Source organism: Staurois parvus, unplaced genomic scaffold (genome assembly GCF_062004578.1).
Source record: "Staurois parvus isolate SC_StPar_1 unplaced genomic scaffold, SC_StPar_1.0 ptg000827l, whole genome shotgun sequence".
NCBI classification, from domain to species: Eukaryota; Metazoa; Chordata; class Amphibia; order Anura; family Ranidae; genus Staurois; species Staurois parvus.
The window spans coordinates 3664324-3679459 of NW_028318623.1; positions in this window are offsets into that span (position 1 = coordinate 3664324).

Sequence of the window (15136 nt, forward strand, 5' to 3'; positions counted from 1 at the left end):
TCTAGCCATGGCCATCTTGAATAAAGGCAGATGATTCATGTAGCATTTTCTTCCTGGAATCCATCTGCCCCTTAGCTCAGGCAGGCAGGCAGGCAGGAGCTGAGAAAGCCTCTCTCCCCTCCTGAAAACTCCTGGAATGGAAACTAGGAAGTAACTGAAGAAATGTAAAAAAAATAAATAAAACAAATAAATATGATATACTTTCTATCTATTTACTAATGCAAACTCCTCTATCCATCCATGTCTTCACGTTTTATTTTTTTGAGAAATCACTTCCTGGTATTTCTAGCCATGGCCATCTTGAGTAAGGGCAGATGATTAATGTAGCATTTACTTCATGGAATCCATCTGCCCTTGGCTCAGGCAGGCAGGCAGGAGCTGAGAAAGCCTCCCCTCCCCTCCTGAAGACTCCTGGGATGTATGACATCATTTGCCTGGGAATGGAAACTAGGAAGTAACTGAAGAAATGTAAAAAAAAAAAATAAAACAAATAAATATGATATACTTTCTATCTATTTACTAATGGAAACTCCCCTATCCATCCATGTCTCCATGTTTAATTTTTGTTTTTTGAGAAATAACTTCCTAGTATTTCTAGCCATGGCCATCTTGAATAAGGGCAGATGATTCATGTAGCATTTACTTCATGGAATCCATCTGCCCTTGGCTCAGGCAGGCAGGAGCTGAGAAAGCCTCCCCTCCCCTCCTGAAGACTCCTGGGATGTATGACATCATTTGCCTAGGAAAGGAAACCAGGATGTAACTGAAGAAATGTAAAAAACAAATAAAACAAATAAATATGATATACTTTCTATTTACTAATGCAAACTCCCCTATCCATCCATGTCTCCATGTTTAATTTGTGTTTTTGGAGAAATCACTTCCTAGTATTTCTAGCCATGGCCATCCTGAATAAGAGAAGTTGATTCATGTAGCATTTACTTCTGGGAAACCATCTGCCCTTAGCTCAGGCAGGCAGGAGCTGAGAAAGCCTCCCCTCCCCTCCTGAATACTCCTGGGATGTATGACATCATTTGCCTAGGAATGAAAACCAGGAAGTTACTGAAGAAATGTAAAAAAAATAAATAAAACAAATAAATATGATATACTTTCTATCTATTTACTAATGCAAACTCCTCTATCCATCTATGTCTCCACGTTTTATTTTTTCTTGAGAAATCATTTTCTGGTATTTCTAGCCATGGCCATCTTGAGTAAGGGCAGATGATTCATGTAGCATTTACTTCATGGAATCCATCTGCCCTTGGCTCAGGCAGGCAGGAGCTGAGAAAGCCTCCCCTCCCCTCCTGAAGGTCTTTGTTTGTTTATAGCACAAAAAAAAACCCGCACAGGTGATCAAATACCACCAAAGAAAGCTCCATTTGTGGGAAAAAAAGGGCATACATTTAATTTATGTACAGCGTTGTTTGACCGTGCAATTGTCAGTTAACCCCTTCATGCCTAAGGGTAAAACAAATCTTAATGCCTAAGCACAATTTTGCAACGTTGACATGTGTTAGTAAAACCGTACATGTTATCAAAACTACTTTGTACATCTAGGTGGAATATACCTTGTTTTTTTTTCAGGATAAATTGGGCTTTCATTTGGTGGTAAATAGTAATGATTATCTCCTAATTATTTTTTATTATCAAAGGAAAACTGGCCCAAAATAGTAAAAAAAAAATTCATTTTTTTATTTGGCTGTGTGTTTCTTGTTACTACCATAACCTACCATCAAAGAACAACCCAAAATAAATTCTCCAGCTCTTGAGGATCGCAGCGATACCATATATGTGTATGTTAGTTGTTGTTTGTACCCTTAGTACTGCCCAGAATCAATAGTGCGCATTTTGTTTTTGTCTTTTTTTTACCTAAAACACACTGACATTGACACTAACACCAATTTTTTTAAAAATCCTGACCTTTGAGCCTGACCTTTTGACCTTGATCTTTGACCCTGACCTTGACCCAAACACTAACCCTGGCACTGAACTAGATCAAACCTTGATCTAGGTATTTGTTTTTTTTTTTTATTTTATTTTTTAATATTTATTTATGTATCTTTTATTTTTTAAAAACTTTTTTTTCCCTCTATGCCTGGAGTTAGAGAGATACTATGTATCTCTCTCCTCCATTCGTAGAGAGAGAAAAAAACAAGGGGGCCGGGCTGTACAGTGACTGATCACTGTGATAGCCAATCAAAGGCTAGTGTACAATCCAAACACACACGTTCCTGCGTTAAAAATGGCTGTAAGTATAAGTGGGTGCTGCAGCGACCATCGGCTGGAACCAAACAAAATCAGCAAGGAAAAATGTCACCAGCACACCTAGGATCACCAATATGGGTCCAAAGCAGGGGCAGACTGACCATTTGGAAACTCGGGCACTGCCTGAGGGCCCGGGGTCAGTAGGGGGCCCCATGAGATGCCCCTGGTACCTTTTTCATAGGCTTTTTTGAGTTTGGGCAAAGACACAGGGGCCCCATGATCCCCTATTGCCCCGGGGCCCCATGAGTTGTCAGTCCGCCCCTGGTCCAAATGAACGATCACATAGTTATAGCAAGGCAATGTTTCGGAGTCTCGCAGGACCCCTTCATCAGGCATGGTGACATGCCTGATGAAGGGGTCCTGCGAGACTCCGAAACGTTGCCTTTCTGTAACTATGTGATCATTCTTTAAAACCTTTCGATCCATATTGGTGATCCTAGGTGTGCTGGTGACATTTTTCTTAGCCAATCAGAGGCTATCACAAGGATCATGTGAATCGGGAGTCCCAGGTACCAATCGTTAGAACGGGACCCAGGGCTCCCAGTGACACCGCAGTCTTTGTTCTGGGAGCACGCCCTGTGACGCGCTCCCAGCACAAAGACAGGTACGCAAATATGCGGCTCCACAAAAAGAAGCCCAGTTCTGCAAGGTCGCATATTTGTGTTACGTCGGCTTCAAGGGGTTGAAGTAACGTAGCGCTGTATCGCAAAAAATAGCCTGGTCAGGAAGGGGGGTAAATCCTCAGGAGGGCAAGTGGCTAAAAAAGCGTGTCCAATACCCCATTTTAAAGCGAATGTAAATGATTCCTAAATGTTACACTTACACATTACTTAGCACCAGGGGCGGACTGACAACTCGTGGGGCCCCCCCGGGCAATAGGGGATCATGGGGCCCCTGTGTCCTTGCCCAAACTCAAAAAAGCCTATGAAAAAGGTACCAGGGGCATCTCATGGGGCCCCCTACTGACCCCGGGCCCTTGGGCAGCGCCCTAGTTTCCAAATGGTCAGTCCGCCCCTGCTTAGCACACATGTACCTAAAATAGAAATCTAAAACTGGTGTTGGGCCGTCTTCGATGCTTCACGTCTTGAACCTCTGGGGAACTCCCATTGGAACTGAACTAGATTGTCGCTGACATACCTGACAACCCACAGCTCCCCTTCCTACTCAGCATTTTATTGTTACATTGCTGACAGTTGTATATTACCACCATGGACTGTACATAAGGATTTTCTGGTGAGAACAACAAAATACCAGCCGGAACCCTAGCTGTGATTTGGGACTCATTATCTAGTTTTTTCTTTTAATTAGAAGAGAAAAATAATTTCTTTGCAAGTAGACTAACCAGGAGAGGCTCATGAGAGCTCCTTAACTCAGATTAATGTAAAACATAATTTGCTGGCTTTCACACAATCATAGCATATTCTGTGTGCGAGATGACCTTCAGATCCGAAGGTGCTTAATATTCCCATATATATTCCAGCTCCTAGCAAACTCAGATTAATGACAGTTCTAAAGAAAGTAACACAGGTTTCTACCTGTAGCCTGAGTGCACATATATGCAGTGCGGTACATCGCAAGTGATTCGCACAGGAATCGCACCGCATTCCTGTGCAAATCACATGCCATTTGTGTGCGGTGCGATCTGAGCCATACATTTTGTATGGCTCTAAATGCACCGCACCGGCACCAAAAAGGTGCAGGACCCTTTTTTGGCTCTGCACTAGAATCGGATCGCATGGGTATTCACACCTATTATTATACAGGATTTATACCGCGCCAACAGTTTGTGCAGAGCTTTACAATATAAGGGAGACAGTACAATTACAATACATTTCAGTACAGAAGGAATAGGAGGGCCAAACTCGTGGAGCTTACAATCTAAAGGAAGGGGGAGGTGATATAAAAGGTGATAACTGCGGGGGATGATCTGGCGGAGGTGATTCAAGTACAGTAAGAACAGAAGGAATAGGAGGGCCCTGCTCGTGGAGCTTACCGGTCAGCCCCCACCCTGTCTGCCTTTAGGCGATCTTTGAAAACTCACTTCTTCAGGGAAGCCTACCCCACCTCCACCTCCACCTAAGAAGGTGGAGGTGGGGTAGGCTTCCCTGAAGAAGTGAGTTTTCAAAGATCGCCTAAAGGCAGACAGGATGGGGGCTGACCGGACATGCTGTGGTAGGGAGTTCCAGAGGATGGGAGAGGCTCTGGAGAAGTCCTGGAGGCGAGCGTGGGAGGAGGTGATGAGGGAGCTAGAGAGGTGATATCATGGGAGGAGCGGAGTGGGCGATTTGGGTGGTATCTGTAGATGAGGTATCACCTGGTATCCTATGTGATAGGATTCTGCACATCGCACCACGTTTTGCGGACTGATTTCGGGGTGTCGTTAACTTAACATACACACCCGCAGCGATTTGCATGAACCGGGTGCGATTCTGATGTGGTGCAGCATTCGCACTGAAAACGCTGCAAATTCCGCACCGCATCAGTGTGAAGCAGGGCTTAAAAACAGAATTGCATTTTGAAATACATGGGATTCTAAGCCTATAGTCTTAACAGTCTCATGTATGCGTTCACGCACTTTGGTGGTTCTGCAGACTCGGACATTCGTAAGTGGGACTTTCAAAGTACCACAAAATTGTCTTTACATACCGTATATCTAAAAATACATAGTTACATGGCTAGTCTAGCTGAAAAAAAAACAAAAGTCCATCCAGTTCAACCATTAAAAAAAAAAAAAGTTATAATCTTACACCCACAGTTGATCCAGAGAAAGGCAAAAAAAACCCAGCAAAGCATGATACAATTTACTCCTGGAGGGAAAAAAAATCCTTCCTGATCCCCCGAGAGGCAATCAGATATTCCCTTGATCAACTTTACCTATAAATGTTAGTATCCAGTTATATTCTGTATATCCAAGAAAGAATCCAGGACTTTTTTAAAGCAATCCACGGAGCTGGCAAGAACCAACTCTTGAGGGAGTCTATTCCACATTTTCACAGCTCTTACTGTGAAGAGACCTTTCTGTGTTTGGAGATTAAATTTATTTTCCTCCAGACGTAAAGATGCCCCCTTGTCCTCTGTGATGACCTCAGGATGACCTTGGTGTATAATGTCCTGAATACAGTGCCCCATCATTGGTGTATAGTGAATGGAATACAGTCCCCCATCATTGGTGTATAGTAGATGGAATACAGTCCCCCATCATTGGTGTATAGTAGATGGAATACAGTCCCCCATCATTGGTGTATAGTAGATGGAATACAGTCCCCCATCATTGCTGTATAGTAGATGGAATACAGTGCCCCATCATTGGTGTATAGTAGATGGAATACAGTGCCCCATCATTGGTGTATAGTAGATGGAATACAGTCCCCCATCATTGGTGTATAGTAGATGGAATACAGTGCCCCATCATTGGTGTATAGTAGATGGAATACAGTCCCCCATCATTGGTGTATAGTAGATGGATTACAGTCCCCCATCATTGGTGTATAGTAGATGGAATACAGTCCCCCATCATTGGTGTATAGTAGATGGAATACAGTCCCCCATCATTGGTGTATAGTAGATGGAATACAGTCCCCCATCATTGGTGTATAGTAGATGGATTACAGTGCCCCATCATTGGTGTATAGTAGATGGAATACAGTCCCCCATCATTGGTGTATAGTAGATGGAATACAGTCCCCCATCATTGGTGTATAGTAGATGGAATACAGTCCTCCATCATTGCTGTATAGTAGATGGAATACAGTGCCCCATCATTGGTGTATAGTAGATGGAATACAGTCCCCCATCATTGGTGTATAGTAGATGGATTACAGTCCCCCATCATTGGTGTATAGTAGATGGAATACAGTCCCCCATCATTGGTGTATAGTAGATGGAATACAGTCCCCCATCATTGGTGTATAGTGTTCCGAATACAGTCCCTGATCATTGGTGTATAGTAGATGGAATACAGTCCCCCATCATTGGTGTATAGTAGATGGAATACAGTCCCCCATCATTGGTGTATAGTGTTCCGAATACAGTCCCTGATCATTGGTGTATAGTAGATGGAATACAGTCCCCCATCATTGGTGTATAGTAGATGGAATACAGTTCCCCATCATTGGTGTACAGAGAGTGGAATACAGTCCCCCATCATTGGTGTATAGTAGATGGAATACAGTCCCCCATCATTGCTGTATAGTAGATGGAATACAGTGCCCCATCATTGGTGTATAGTAGATGGAATACAGTCCCCCATCATTGGTGTATAGTAGATGGAATACAGTCCCCCATCATTGGTGTATAGTAGATGGAATACAGTCCCTCTTCATTGGTGTATAGTAGATGGAATACAGTCCCCCATCATTGGTGTATAGTAGATGGAATACAGTGCCCATCATTGGTGTATAGTAGATGGAATACAGTGCCCATCATTGGTGTATAGTAGATGGAATACAGTCCCCCATCATTGGTGCATAGTAGATGGAATACAGTCCTCCATCATTGGTGTATAGTAGATGGAATACAGTCCCCCATCATTGGTGTATAGTAGATGGAATACAGTGCCCATCATTGGTGTATAGTAGATGGAATACAGTCCCCCATCATTGGTGCATAGTAGATGGAATACAGTCCTCCATCATTGGTGTATAGTGTTCGGAATATTGTGCCCCATCATTGGTGTATAGTGTTCGGAATATTGTGCCCCATCATTGGTGTATAGTGTTCGGAATATTGTGCCCCATCATTGGTGTATAGTGTTTGGAATATAATGCCCCATCATTATTGTATACAGTTTGGATTAATTTGCCCCATCATGGGTGTACATGTAAAGGAATATGGTGCCCCATCACTGGCCTATAATGCTTGTAATCTAGTTATATTATAACTTTGTTTTACAGTACATGGAATATAGGTCACTAATTATCAACTTAAGGGACTCTTATCTCTCCGGGTCACATATCTCTCCCCATTGTTTCACACTGTTATATTTTTTAATGTTTTTTTTATTTTAAAAATACAATTGTACTTTATTTTTTTAAATATAAAAGTTTTAAGAACTTGTAATATTTAAGGAGGTAGAAGATGGAATTTTAATTGAAACAATTATTGAGGCTGTTACGTTTAAAAATGTATTATGCATTAATAACTAATTTTAACCATTTTAAAAATAAACTGAATAAACTGTTTACACACTTTCTTACAAAGAATCAGCTTTCCCATGAGAAGGAATGGATGGGGCAGGGACAGACTGACAACTCATGGGGCCCCCAGGCAATAGGGGATCATGGGGCCCCTATGTCCTCACCCACACTCAAAAAAAGCCTATAAAAGGTACCAGGGGCATTTCATGGGGCCCCCTACTGACCCCGGGCCCTCGGGCAGTGCCTGAATTTCCAAATGGTCAGTCCGCCCCTGCTCAGGAGTCATATTGGTAAGGTGAACGGCCACTGAACGGCAGTGCCCGAGTGCTCAAATGGTCAGTCCGCCCCTGGGATGGGGGCATTTCACCAGTCACCATGGAGAAGGAGAAGGTAAAATGTATTTTTTATTCAATGAACTAAAATGAACACAATATGTTATTTATATATACTGGATTAAACTGAGTATTATCATTTTCTGCAAATGAAATCAAATAATTATTCACTTTCTGGAATATTATAATAATTGATTTTACTCATATGAAATTGCATTTGTTACTGTTCTGTCCTGTTTTTGCAATATTTCCTTATCTATATTCAAAATACAATTTTGTAAGATTTATGTTTTTGTTTTAGTCCTTCCTAGATCTTTTTTTTGCTCATAGATTTTTATTTAGAGTTGTGAAATACAGGAGAAGTACAAAATGTTCAAAATGGCACATCAATATCTGAAATGTGACTGACATCACAAGAAAGTGTTGGTTATCCTAAGTCATCAACCAGTGTTATAGTGACCACTGTAAATAATAAAAGGATGTCCATTTCAAAGGAGTTGTAGGAACCAGAGGTGGACTGACCATTTGGAAACTCAGGCAGTGCCCAAGGGCCGGGGGTCAGTAGGGGGTCCCATGATCCCCTGGTATCTTTTTCATAGGTTTTTTTGAGTTTGGGCAAGGACACAGGGGCCCCATGATCCCCTATAGCCCGGGGGCCCCATGAGTTGTCAGTCCGCCCTGGTAGGAACATAACGTGAAAGAAAAGAGATGGTGTATTTCCATCATAACAATACAAGTCTCTGGTAGAGAATACAGCAATCCCAGGAATAGAGGGAGAGTAGACATGTACGTTTCATTTCAATTCATTTTTCAGACACAAATTTGATATTTGGAGATTCAATATATATAAATCTCCAAATAGACATAGTAATGAATGTCAATGAATAAAAATTAAATCAAAATAATTATAGCGAAATGAACAAATGCATTTGTTTCATTCGGATGATGACACATGATGCAATAGCAGTTTGGGTCCATGGGGAAATTAATTGCATTTTCAAATTTTGTTCGATGATTTGGATTCAGATAACAAATAGATCCAAATTTCAATCCATTTATTGATTCAGATGCCTATGACAGTGGCTGTTGTTCAATCAGCTCATGACATTCCTTTGGTGGGTTGGACTAGCGTCCGAAAATATTGAATCCTTCCGATTCAATTCCATCTGATTTGATAATATATTGAATCTATACCAAAATATGCATAATTTTTCGAATCCATCCAGACCAATAAATATAATAAATGAATGCTGTAGATACAAAACTAATTGGTTCAACATAACAAGTATGACAAAAATTAAATTCAATAAATGAATGCATCTGAAAAAAAACAAACATTTCTGGCATGCACATGTCTAAGGGAGAGTGAGAAAAGAAAAGGGAAAGAAGATAAAGGGTTCCAGGAAAGAGTTAGGGCCAGATAGCTCCACCCTCTGCTGGATCCACTCAAGTTGGAGGTTGCATTAGTTTACAAATACACTGGACCCCTAGGTCCCTTGTTTAATCAAATTGGTCATCATTGGTTATCATTGATGATCCCAGCAATTTTTTCATGGTTGCTGTGGGATTTTCAATTCGGTAAAGCGCTGGAGCAACCAAAGGCCTCATTCCAAAAAACTCCTAATCCTGGGGCATTCTCACCAGATATATCACATTGAGCCCCTTAAGGCACATCCTCAAAAACAAAGCAGAGAGGTACCCAATACATTCCTGTAAGACATTAATGAACTAGGTACCACCTCGACAGAAATTTCACATTTGCTTCTATCAATGATACACTTAAAATGCCATGAAAGGAGGATTGAAATTTGAGTATACCACTTTAGGAGATTTAACACATTTTACTCTAGTTGCACTACTAGTTTTTTCAATATTAAATCTTTCATCACTTGTACTTTCAAGAATGTAGTGTATCTAATCCAGTGCCCATGCGGCCTCCGGTATGTAGGCCATACTGTACGTACCCTCCAAACCAGGTTGCTAGAGAGGTTGTTTTTTTCTTGGGAGAGGGCATGTGATCAACACAGGGCCAATCAGCACTTTCCAGACAGAGGGTCAGGGGTTCTGTATCCTCCTAGAGCAGAAAGAAAGCTTATTCTACAAGCTTTAACCAGTGCTTTGCTGAATTCACAAGACTGCACTGACTGCTGATGAGAAAAGGTATTTAGCAGTTTATAGTTTACTAAAATAATTGCACTTCCATGTTGTGTGTACTGTGAGAGACCAGATATAGTGAATGCAGGGTTCTAGGAGACCAGATATAGTAAATGCGGGGTCCGGGGAGACCAAATATAGTGAATGCAGGGTCCTGGGAGACCAGATATAGTGAATGCAGGGTCCTGGGAGACCGGATATAGTGAATGCAGGGTCCTGGGAGACCGGATATAGTGAATGCAGGTTCCTGAGAGACCAGATATAGTGAATGCAGGGTCCGGGCAGACTGGATATAGTGAATGCAGGGTCCTGGGAGACCAGATATAGTGAATGCAGGGTCTGGGGAGACCGGATATAGTGAATGCAGGGTCCGGGGAGACCAGATATAATGAATGCAAGGTTCGGGGGGAGACCAGATATAGTGAATGCAGGGTCCTGGGAGACCGGATATAGTGAATGCAGGGTCCGGGCAGACTGGATATAGTGAATGCAGGGTCCTTGGAGACCAGATATAGTGAATGCAGGGTCCAGGGAGACCGGATATAGTGAATGCAGGGTCCAAGGAGACCAGATATAATGAATGCAAGGTTCGGGGGGAGACCGGATATAGTGAATTCAGGGTCTGGGGAGACCAGATATAGTGAATGCAGGGTCCTGGGAGACCAGATATAATGAATGCAAGGTTCGGGGGGAGACCGGATATAGTGAATTCAGGGTCTGGGGAGACCAGATATAGTGAATGCAGGATCCTGGGAGACCAGATATAGTGAATGCAGGGTCCGGGGAAACCGGATATAGTGAATGCAGGGTCCGGGGAGACCAGATATAGTGAATGCAGGGTCCTGGGGAGACCGGATATAGTGAATGCAAGGTTCGGGGAGACTGGTATAGTGAATTCAGGGTCCGGGGAGACCAGATATAGTGAATGCAGGGTCCGGGGAGACCAGATATAGTGAATGCAGGGTCCGGGGATTAGTAACACTTTAAGTCCTCTTATGACCTTGTTTCATTTCCTATATCGAGTACTCCTTCTGGTCTTTGGAGAGCATTGAAGTCAAGTGGAAAGAGTTCTTCCCCCCTGTATATATATACAGCACGATGTCCAACACAGTCCATGCCCCTGACAACGTCATTAATGCCAAAGCACGTTGGGTGGAGTCACGGCGTGTCATTGTGCATTGGGACACAGCGGCCATTTTTCTGGTTTGAAACTCTCCATGGACATATTGAAATGCCAATTTTTATGTGTCTGAATGTGAGTGCATGATATAACTTAAAAAATGGTTATCCTCGATTTTACACTATGAGATGGTTCTGTTCTCTCTCTGACTTCTGCCTATTGAGAGTACTTTTGACCACTGGATTGGACTACCCATTGAGTCTGAGAAGTTGAATGCAAGCAGGTGAAGTTAACAGATGATCCATTGCTGGAGTTGAGGTCCAACTGCGCTTTTTGACCGTTCCTTTCTCTAGGTGGTAGCATCTTTATGGTAAGAGGCTGTCTATGTGGTTTAAAGGTAAAGGTCTTCTTGTTCATTATCAGGTCTCTGTGAGCACCATGAACTATCGGTTGATCTACAAGGGCTTCATGGACATACTATATCACCAACCCTAGCTGTTTTGCACCTATTTTCTGTTTTTTCTTTATCGGGGGGCGTTGCACCTTATCTGAATAAGTCTGTCTATGTATATCTATAATTAATAACACTGCACTGTTTTTATAGCACTGTGGTGGGTCTGAATCTGTGGAAAGATATCCACAGATATCAAAAAATGCCCTGGTAAGGAAGGGGGTAAAATCCTCCAGAGCTTAAGTGGTTAAAGGCTAACCCCATGTTTTTCTCCATGTTACTCCTGTATTTCAGATGCAACATGTTACAAATGCCTAGAGATCTGTGAATCGATAAACTACAAGCCCCACCGACTTATAGTTCTCAGTGGGACACAAGGGTGGCACTCTTCCCACTCATAGTCCATTGACACTTCCTGCAGTCCTTCAACTGAAAGTCTGCCTGGGAGCTGGAGGAAGAGTCTGCAGGAGCTTGGCATTGCCCCCATGGTTCACTGATCGCAGGTGCAATGGTCTGCAAGCTAAATAAATAAATGCACATTTTATCCTGCAAAACATATATGCATTCATTATTTTTTGGCCCTTGATTTTTTTTATCCATTGTGTATATTACCTCTGAAATCTGCCATGAGCTTTCTGGAAAGTTTCACATTCTCAACTTGATGAGAATTGAAAAACAAATTGATATTGATCAGATGAAGGTTGAACACACATTGCATTTATTAGAAAAAAATGCACAGTGCTACAGGGAAAGGGGTAGGAGGAATTAAAATGCTAATTAATGCACCTATTTTCTGATATATTTTGCTCATTTCCAATCTGTAGCTGTGATCTATTCAGTTTACTGGGGAAATTAAAAGCGAGCAGCAATACCTATAAATCGATTTTTTTTTCTGCATTTCTAAAAAAATGCATATTTTATGCTATGCAGCAACTGAACAGTTCTGCCTTTCCTATTCTCTCCATTGTACCCGCTTTCCTTAGAGCAGTGGTCTGCAAACTGTGACCCGGGGGCTGGATGGGGCTCTTTACTAGCTTTTATGTGGCCCTTGGGGCATTATTCCCCCCTCCCTGTCAGCAACAGTGAGGCATAGTACCTGCCACTGACACTGACAAAAGGCAACAATTCCTCTTATTGATACCAATGATGGGGCACTATTCATCCCACTGACACCAATGATGGGACACTATTCCTCCCACTGACACCAATGATGGGACACTATTCCTCCTATTGATACCAATTATGGGGCACTATTCATCCCACTGACACCAATGATGGGGCACTATTCCTCCTATTGATACTGATTATGGGGCACTATTTCTCCTATTGATATCAATGATGGGACACTATTCCTCCGACTGACACCAATGATGGGGCACTATTCCTCCGACTGACACCAATGATGGGGCACTATTCCTCCGACTGACACCAATGATGGGGCACTATTCCTTCCACTGACACCAATGATGGGGCACTATTCCTTCCACTGACATCAATGATGGGGCACTATTCCTCCCACTGACACCAATGATGGGGCACTATTCCCCCCACTGACACCAATGATGGAGCACTATTCCTCCTATTGATACTGATTATGGGGCACTATTTCTCCTATTGATATCAATGATGGGGCACTATTCCTCCCATTAATACCAATGATGGGGCACTATTCCTCCCACTGATACCAATGATGGGGCACTATTCCTCCCACTGACACCAATGACGGGGCACTATTCCTCCCATTAATACCAATGATGGGGCACTATTCCTCCCACTGATACCAATGATGGTACATTATTCCTCCCACTGACACCAATGACGGGGCACTATTCCTCCTACTGACACCAATGATGGGGCACTATTCCTCCAATTGACAGCAATGATGGGGCATTATTCCTCAAACTAACACCAATGACATGGAATTTTTCCTCCTATGACACCAATGAAGGGGCACTATTCTTCCCAAGGACACCAATGATGGGGCTTCATTCCTCCCATTGACACCAACGATGGGGCACTATTCCTCCCGCTAACAACAACAATGGGATGCTATTCCTACCACTGACAACAATGATGGGGCATTATTCCTCCCACTGACACCAATGATGGGGCACTCTTTCTCACACTGATGCCAATGATGGGGCACTATTCCTCTCACTGACACCAATGATGGGGAACTATTCCTACCACTGACAACAATGATGGGGCATTATTCCTCCCACAGAGACCAATGATGAGGCACTCTTTCTCACACTGATGCCAATGATGGGGCACTATTCCTCCCATGGATACCAATGATGGGGCACTATTCCTCCCACTGACACCAATGATGGGGCACTATTCTTACCACTGATACCAATGATGGGGCACTATTCCTCCCACTGACACCAATGATGGGGCACTATTCCTCCCACTGACACCAATGATGGAGCACTATTCTTACCACTTATACCAATGATGGGACACTATTCCTCCCTCTAATACCAAAGATGGGGCACTGTTTACTGATGCCAGGGAATTTTCTTCTCCCACAGCCGACAGTCCGACCCCCCCAAAAGTTTGAAGGACAATAAATGAACCCTTTGTTTAGAAAGTTTGAATTAGAGTGCTAACTGATGGCCAGTTTAAAAGCTGAACTCCAGATAAACACTGAATACCCAGCTGAAATAGATATATAGGCAGTGCTTTTTTCCAGCAGGAACGTGGGGAATGCAGTTGCGTCACCTCCATCACAGAATGTATGTAATGGCTAGGGGTACTGGGGTGTGTTGGAGTACCTATTGATGCTGGCTTGTAGAGGATCAGTTGTCACTCCGGGGATTTATTGTTGCAGGGGGTCTATGATTGCTGATGGGGGAATCTATTGTGGCTTGTGGGAGAATTATTGCTGCTGGAGAGTGTCTTATGATGCTGGGAGGGATCCAGTGATGCTGGCTGCTGGGAGATCTATATTGTTGAGGGAAGGAGGGATCTAGTTTTTCTTGGGGGTGATCTATTGTTGATGAATGCAGGGGATCTATTATACTGCTTTTTTTGTTATCATTACAAGTTACCTAGCACCACAAAATTATATTTGGTTCTGTATTCTCTAAAAGGGCTATACTGGGAGGTGGCTAGGGGGAGGGACCAAGGACTGTGCTCAAAGGTTTTTAGGGGGCGGAGACAAGGGGTTACTCAGAAGGGGGGAGTACCCGCACCTATTCTCTGAGACAAAAAATCCCTGTATATTGGCAATGTCTTACTTGTCAAAAGACTTGTATTTTTTACATCCAGTCCTGAGATTCATACAGCCCTGCCAGAAAGCAAAGTTAGGTAGGCGACCTGAATTTTTTCAACTACAGTAAGGACTTACTGTAGTCTTACCTGGCCATGGAACAGCTGAGAAGCCAATTGTCCCATTACTTTTGGTCCCTTAACAAGTGGGAGGCACATATGCAAACTGTTGTAATTCCTACACCGTTCACCTGATTTGGATGTAAATACCCTGAAATTAAAGCTGACAGGCAGTTAAAGCACATCTTGTTTGTTTCATTTCAAATCCATTGTGGTAATGTATAGAGCCAAAAATGTTAGAATTGTGTCAATGTCCCAATATTTATGGACCTGACTGTAGCAGGGGCAGACTGACCATTTGGAAACTCGGGCACTGCCCGAGGGCCTGGGATCAGTAGGGGGC